This window comes from Alosa alosa, chromosome 10, assembly GCF_017589495.1.
Source record: "Alosa alosa isolate M-15738 ecotype Scorff River chromosome 10, AALO_Geno_1.1, whole genome shotgun sequence".
In the NCBI taxonomy this organism is placed as follows: Eukaryota; Metazoa; Chordata; class Actinopteri; order Clupeiformes; family Clupeidae; genus Alosa; species Alosa alosa.
Window position 1 is genome coordinate 15,317,106 of NC_063198.1, and position 8,296 is coordinate 15,325,401.

The window sequence follows — 8,296 nt, forward strand, 5'->3', positions numbered from 1 at the left end:
TCACCTAATCTGACCATAATCCATCATGTAGCCTAAGAGGCAGTGAATGTCAATCAATTTCACATCATAGGCAGATAACATTCTACTACATGTTCAAAACAGGTTTATCAACGGGATGCTAGGAATAGCTAACACACTAAATAGCATGCTCTACCTGAACTCAGCACCTCCAGCCGGACGCCCGAAACCTGTTGAGACGACAGCAAGACCCCAGAGGAGGCAGACAGTAAGAAGCCTGCGGATGAGTCAGAGCCTGCAGTGAGCCAGGTCCTCCTCCCCCTCCCTCAGACAGCTCCAGCTCCAGCACCAGCATGCCAGAGCCTGGCTCACTTCAGTGCTCAAGCTCATCCTTACGAAACAGAACTATAGGAATCTTACAGTATTTTGGGATATACTACTACATAGCCTAACATAGAGGTACTGTAAGTCTCTACAAGAAGTACTATAAGACTGTAGTCCTAAGGGCTAGGCTAATACATAATATCAGTATTATATACTACTATAGAACTACCATAGACATTGTGTGGTATTACTTTAGTTCTTATTTTAGCAAGTGCACCACCACTTTTTGCCTGCCTGGCTCATCTAAGTCCTCAAACTCCAGCACAGGTCTTTCAACAAAGGCCCTGCTTCTGCTGCTGCTGAGTTTGCTGAGTCACACACACACTCACACCTGGAGAGACACAGAGAGGGGAAGTTTAGCGCCTGGGGTTAACTAGCTTCCCCTCGAGGGTTCCTGTCTCGATCTGCCCAACCTCTCCTCTTCCACCCCACCTACCCAGTTTCCTCACCCACTCCAGAATCACTGCATGACGCATACACCAAGACACAATTGGAGTGCTCATAGCTGTCTAATGCTCAGCCCCACCTGTTATTGAATAGGGTGTGTTCAACATCAGTTTTGCCTGAAGGAGAGTTTTTTTTCTTTCTTTTTTTTAAGCAGTGTCTCCTCAAGCGGCTAGACAGGACACAGATGTATACGAATTTTAATCAGTCTTGGTACAAATTGCTAACTCTGCTAAGTGCTATAGTGCACATTCTTTCACTATTAAAGTAAACAAAAGCTGAAGTATATCTAATGTTTCCTATACAGCTTTAAGGGACTTCACAGCTAAGCACAGCTTGAATCCTTGTATGAAGGGCAGGATGATATAATGACTGGTATGCATAACACGCCATAGCACGTCTCAGGTTAATAAAAGTGTGTGGTAACCTTTGAAGCAATGACAGGCAGCAGTTTTTCATAAGATAATCTTAAGAGTGGGCAGGATTTTCAAATTAAGGGATGAGGAGATGTAGTGAACTTGCCACTGATTGACTTTGAAATGTTAAAAATGACCAATGTGGACTATTTGTAATGGCTGGATAGTTATAGCTTAGAATAAATTGGTGAATTTCAAAATGGGCAGTTACAGGCCTATATTATATACTGTATAGGGGCTCATCACCTCAAGCAGATCCCTGTAATTATTTTTGATCATTGTATTTGGACCCATATACAGTCAATGATTTGCACATTTTGGTGCTGTTATCTCAATGCCTTTATTACTGACAGTCTGAAATTGTTTTGACTGAAATTCACTCCTGTTTCATGTCATATCATGTTGATACTCCTCTCAAAAGAAGAATGTCTCCACACAAAAGTCCTGAACATTTCAAAAAATAAATTTGTTTTTTCAGGCACATGGACAATGCCTGGCATTTTAGCAAACACTCATGATGTCAATGACACAAGATGTCAATTACACAGCAAAGGTGATTCATAGCCTTCATCAGAAAATACACTTACACAACAAGAAAAACACAACTTTGGAAAGACAAATTTGGCAGTGTTACTGATACAATGTGCTAACCTGGGCCTATTCAGTTCTTTGCCTCATTGGCTAAGTACTGGAACAAAGGCAATATAAGCCCTAGAGCTAAAGTAAACCCAGTTTCCACTAAACCCCAAAACCCAACACTTCCCCTATGTCTATACTTATTCTTTCTCCTTGGAGGTTTTACTGGTCTCATGGCTAACCATGTGTCCATGTGGTGATCACAGTGGTCACAGGGATTAGGATTAAAGACCTCGTAAAGGGGGAGCGTTAGTATTGTTTTATCGGTGGGCTTTATAGGAGCTGTGTGGCTTTTTTCTCAGGACGTGCTCGTGCACAGTCATACCCCAAAGATTTGTGTTCTCAGTGGCAAAGAGCACAAGACAAACCCATGATCAGCAGCCTGTGTGCCCAATCTCTCTCTCTCTTTCTCTCTCTCTCTCTCTCTCTCTCTCTCTCTCTCTCTCTCTCTCTCTCCCCCCCCCCCACCGAACCCCAAACCGCCCGGCGTTCTCTGCTCTGTAATTACAAGCCTCCATGGAGCCTTTTAATAAACTTGTTTGGGAAAAAGGAAAACAAAAAGTCTCAACCAATACCTTCAACTAATTTGTTTGTGGTCTGAGGCTTTGTAGAGCTGTTGTGTTAGGGGCTCCCATCACGGGCGGATGTTAAGGCCTGAGGACATGGAGTCAAGGATTAGCCCACACTTCCCCAATGATTCAGAAAATGCATCTTCATTAGTGGAGAATGTGCCTCAAAGGATCACAGTGCTCCAGTTGATTGTGAAGGTGGGTCCAAGGGTCAAATGGCATTTTCTTTCTCTGGATGGGCCTCGGGCTCTGGGCAGCTGAATTAGAGGAGGAGAAGCGGAGGACGACAAGGCTGAGGGAGAGGCAGCCAGCGTGCAGTCTGGAGCCATAACGGAAGCCTTCAGGGAGGGCCTGCATGCCTTGTGTCAGCTCTGGTAACAACCGGGAGGCTGTGAACTCACATTTGAAATTGTTTAAATAACGTTTGTTTACTTTAATTTCGGCATCAACAATTTATGTAACCGTAATGAGTATTTTACTGTGTCTGACTCGAATAACCCCCTTTGCAATTGCAACCCTGTCTGCCCTTACATTAGACTGTCAAGAATTCCTGAGAGAGACCCAAAGAGATATCTTGTGTCAGACAAACAAAAAGAAAAAAAGAAAAACTTCAACTGCAATGTCACTGGATGATAGAAAGAGCGGTAAGAGACACTGCACGAAAGCTCAGCAAGTGGGGGTCTGCCAGAAGGGGAATAAACAGCAGACACACTTCCACCAGAGAGGGTGGGAATAGGATTTAGGGAATAATCAGAGCTAAGGAGTCTTTGCTGGGTCAGCAGACACCTCCTAGGTCCGAGGCAGCCGGCCTACAGGCCAGATCATCAGCTTGTCCTGATCCCACCAGATCCTAAAGACATCTAGAGAGCGAGAGAGAGAGAGAGAGAGAGAGAGAGAGAGAGAGAGAGAGAATAAAACAAGGGCTGATGAAGGTCAAAGAATTTAATGTCAGAGACATTCAGGGAACTGAACAAAAACATGTCCTCTCTTGAGCAGTTTGACTGTACACTGTTGTGTTAAAAGCACCGGAACAATCCCTATAGTGCAATGTCACACAGAAGCTGACCAGGCATGAAAAAAACATTATGCCCTTCTCTGATCAACCTCAAATTGTAAAAGCAAAGGTCTAAGGCCAGCTTTTCAGTTATGTCCGGTAAAAATGATAATTAAGTTGCAATTTATACACCTTTTTGGCATAATATTGGAAATATATTGTGCTTCCATGTATAGTGCATCAAAGCATTAAAAGCAATATTTCAGACAAGACTTCCGACAGAGACAGAGATCAGACTTTCACTGTGAAGGAAAAAGTCCTGCTGCACAGTCTCCCAGACAGGAGACAAATCAATAGGTGTTGTGGTCTATTCTTTACCTAAGAGAGTACAGCTAATTTCAACAAGTCTCAAGAAGCTTCTGGAGATGATGAGGCAGGTTTTATGAAGTGTTGAGTCTGAATTTGATGTTTTGTATGCAACAGAGGGCTGTTTTTACACAGACTTGATAAAAGGCACTCTTGAACCACATCTCCCAGAATTAGTTACGCTTGGTGGTGAAGTCTGGGGATTCATCAAAACATCCACAGTACTTGATTCTGTTCTTCCTGAATACTGAAGATGAATAAAGAAAAATTTTAAACTTAAATGTAACAAATGTAATGTTAAGAATGGATTATGTTTTATGTGCGTTGAGAAGTTTGCTATTTGTTATTATTTGTGTTAACTGCAAATGTTACCCTCAAAATATTGAAAATATTTTGATCAATATAATTAAAAATCAAATATCTGAAAGCATAGTCTCTGATACAGTTTTTGCAGTACTGGTACTGCAATAACTTAGATACTCACTGGTTCATTGTTATCTATTGCATGCGAAGAACGTCCACAAACTGACCAGTCATGTACAGTCATTAGTGCCATCCTCTACAACATAGGTTCTCAAAGTGCGGCCCGGGGGCCAATGGCGGCCCACGGAAACATTTCTGGCGGCCCGCGATAACATCTGACAACATCTGTGAAACTGTTAAAACTGTACAACTGTACTGTGTGATTTGAAAAGAATGAATCTCCGTTTAGTGGTTTTTCGTGGCCGTCAGGTTTTCCTGTGGTGCTTTGGTAGCTGGAATTGGCCCTGAATAAGGCCTATGCTGATAAGAAGCAAGGCACACTGAGAGTTTGTACTTGAAATGGACTGCAACCCGAACTGTTATATCCCAAATTTGTCTGTTGAGGGTAGAGAACCGCAGGGATTGTGTGTGCATTGCATTTTAGCCAGGTTTAACCTCAGTTATGAATTAAAATCTGTTTAATGCAATAAATATAAACTGTAGAGATCCAACCTTATTACCTCATTAAAATGATACAAATAGGATTTTTTTTCCAGGTTTTTCTTTTTTTTTCTCCCCCCACCCCTTTGGCGGCCCTCAGTTCAATGTTGGGTTCCTGAATTGGCCCTCACCAATCAAAACTTTGAGAACCCCTGCTCTACAAACTGTAAATGCAGTACACATGCATGACACTTCATCAGTCCAACCTGCTTGATATTCTGACCAATTAGCCAACAATGGCACCAGTGGTACAGCCATGAGTCAACAATGACCTACTGAAATTAGGAGTACTGTTCTGAAGCTTTCGCAATCAATTGGCTGTTTGTCTGACACCCGGCATCTTAGAGCAAAGAAGAACAAAGGGCTGAACAGCCGCCTGTCTCTGGACGTACAGTGACAAGCGAGAACCGAGTGTCCAAGTAGCAAAGATAGATGTTTTCCAGTCACATGGATGGGCATACACAGAGACAGAGAGAGCCTGTGTGTGGATGTGCGCGTGTGTGTGTGTCTCACTGTCAACATCTGTTGTGCGCGTGCCATTCGCGTGTGCACATGCAGGCCTTCTGATGGATAGGCTTTCATATTAATGAGGCTGTCGGGAGGCATTTCCTTCCCATTTGGGCTCGGCAGGGCACTCACGTGTGCCAAGGGAGTAATATTCAGCCACCTGAGGCAGTACCCACCGCTCGAGCATCTGCCAAGCCTGCATCCCCAGTCAGCCTCCAGTCCCCGACCCTCGAGCCTCTCCATACAGGATCTCCTGCCCCGCATCCCACTCCACAGCCCTGAACGCCTGTATAGTGAGCTGTGCTTATGTGTTCATAAAGTAGTCACTCAGAATGCACAAAAGGAGGAGAGACAAGACAAAAAGGGCCCTTTTTGGGAAAATATTTGGCTTGCTTGCTTTTTATTGTGCACTTAGCTTTGTCTACAGGCACAGTCCCATGAGGTCTGTTCGTATCTCCCTCATAAACGCTTGGCTTTCTGCCATTTTCGGTCTTATTAATATTAATAGAGAGCATCATGAATAAATGATGGACTGAATCAGCATAAACCAGTGAGGCAATATTTTGGGGGTGGTGGGGTGGGGTCTAAGAGTGACATCCAACTAGCAAGAATGAGTTATGAGTGCGTATACACCAGACTCTTACCTACACCCAACCCTGAATTGCATCATCCTAGACAGCACAGATACCATGTTTCATGTGCCAAATGGATGGAAAAAATGCCCATGACCACAATCCTGTCACTGTCCTCTGCCTCTAGTAAAACGCAAATGCCACTGTCAGTTCATATCCTCGAATGTCATTTTCTTTCTGCTCTTTCAGTAATTCCACACATTCACGTTAGTGAGAAAACAATGGCAAGCTACCTAAACTCGGTGAGCAGAAACAGACCAAACTCTGGCCGAGCTCTGTCCACGTAGTCAGTGATGGCCGTGAGTCAGCGTGCCCAGCAGAGCTAATCTGCGTTTATCACACCGTGCTCACCACTCTCGCCCAGCAAGTGCCCTTCCTCCTCTGAGTCACTTAGGCTTCCCCTGTGCCCGCGCCCATTCACAGATGCACTGATGCAGAGGCCCCTTGAGGACCGCCCACGGACTGCCCGAGGATGTCACTGGAGCAACGCAAAGGTCAGCTCATTCACTCCCACGCTGAGTGGGCCCGAGCAGCCACTCTGGCAAGCTAGCCAGATAATAAACACCTTTTTGTCTGGTGAGTGGTCAGCACAGCAATGCACCTCAGGTCAGTTTCTGTGCTGCCATGAATTCATATGTCCTAACTGCCTCAATGGTAAAGTATCTGGGTCAACTCCTGCTGTTTTAGAATGTGCTATATAAATAAAGTGACTTGACATTTCTTGACTTCACATGATCATTCAGTCCTGTCTGACTGAGCTCTGAGGAGCTGACTCCCTTTGTATCTGCTCATTCATGAAAACAACATTTGCTAAAAGAGTATGAGCCCCTTCAAAAATAAGTTGTTGACGTTCTGGAGTGCAGCAGGTACTCCCGCTGTCTGCTCTCTGATGTTTCCGTACTGTAAGAAGTGTGGAAGGTGTTGCTCTGGATTTTATTAATTAAAAAATAAGCTTTACCTAAGAACACTGACTACAAGAACAACAACAACAATACAAAGTTATTCATTTTATGTGATAAAAGAAAATCTTTCACAATTCTTTTGTTCCTTTTTTTATCACAGTGCATGAGACCACTTTGAGTTCCAAATTACAGGGTACATTAAAATGGACTGCAAAAGGCAGTGAAAAACAAGTGACAGACCTCTTAATGATCTTATGAATCATTTATTCAGTGAGATTAAAATCCTAAATGTCACTTCCTACTGGCATGAATGACTAATTGTGTCTCTGAGTAGTGGAAAGCCCAGTGCTCCTATTTAGGGAAACTGAAGACACAATGGAGAGGCTTAAGTTATGAATAGTAAAAGGTAAGGTATTATGAACAGAATCGTGCCAGTGACTATTGAAAACAGATGCTTTTATCTCTAACAACAATGATGCACACGTTGTTGAATTATATTGTTAATGACAAGCCAAGCTCTGTGTCTAAAATTATCTATCACGTTGGTGTACATAAATGTTGTTACTGACAGCACTTGTTTTAGAGGTCAAACACTCGCCGAACTGCCACCTATACACCTCAGCGCAAATAATAATATGGCCTCACAAATTCCCTTTCCTCCCCTCCATTTCTTTCTTTCTCTCTGTTTCTCTTCTTTCTCTCTCTGTTGCTCTCTTTCTCTCTCTCTTTGTCTTCGCCCCTATACTCGCCATAGCACCTTCGCACTCTTTTGTCCTTCCCTTTCCTCTGTCGTCTCCTTGACTATGGCTCCAGATTGCCTTCCTTAATGGGTTGCCATGGAGACCTCCAAGGCTGGTGGGGGGTTGGTGTTGGTGTCCTTGTGTGTTTCACTGTCTGTGTGTCTGTTGAGGTAGCATATGTGTGTGTGTGTGTGTGTGTGTGTTTGTATGTGTGCCTGTGTGTCTCTGTGTGTGTGTGTGTGTGTCTGGTGTGTTTGTGTGGTGAATCATCGAGCCCCTGTGTAAACCCACCTCTAGATGAGGGGGCGGGTTTGTCCATTTCACTGCTACATGATAATTCAGGAAATCACTCTGGCACAACCCTCTGCTTCAGCAGAATATATAGATATAAAATGTAGAATAAAACATGCCTTGTTCATCTTTGGGCCTGTGCAATAGGAACATATGGCTTTTCATTACCGTGGTGTTGATTGTGAAACTGCAACAAAAAAACCTATCTATGTGTCTCAAGATATTACATCTGTTGGTGCCAAGTGTTATAGATGATGCTGTTCCATATTGTTGTTCCATCTACTATTAGTGCCCTTGGCAAGCTACAAAACACAAAATAAATGTCCATAGGATACTGATGACAACTTTCACACTTGGTATTACTAAGGTCAAGGACCAGCACACTTTTTTTTTTCCCATTTCCACTAACCCATAATCTAACTGTGCAGCGGGACTGCCTTGGGCCCGGTAAACACACAGGTACACAACAGAGAGTCGGATAATTTACTATATTC

The 8,296-nt window shown here is 43.5% G+C and overlaps 1 protein-coding gene across 2 annotated transcripts in view; it reads right to left on the minus strand.

The window, feature by feature from the left end:
* Nucleotides 1-8,296, minus strand: part of plekha6 (pleckstrin homology domain containing, family A member 6) — an 80,856-nt gene that overhangs the window by 69,739 nt on the left and 2,821 nt on the right. Inside the window, exon 1 of one of the 2 annotated variants that reach the window (XM_048254077.1) lies at nucleotides 2,414-3,089. The exons of the other annotated variant lie outside the window; for it this stretch is intronic. The gene's annotated coding sequence lies outside the window, so the exon portion shown is untranslated. Of the gene's footprint in view, nucleotides 1-2,413; nucleotides 3,090-8,296 lie in introns of those variants that run through there. 2 annotated transcript variants of the gene reach the window in all.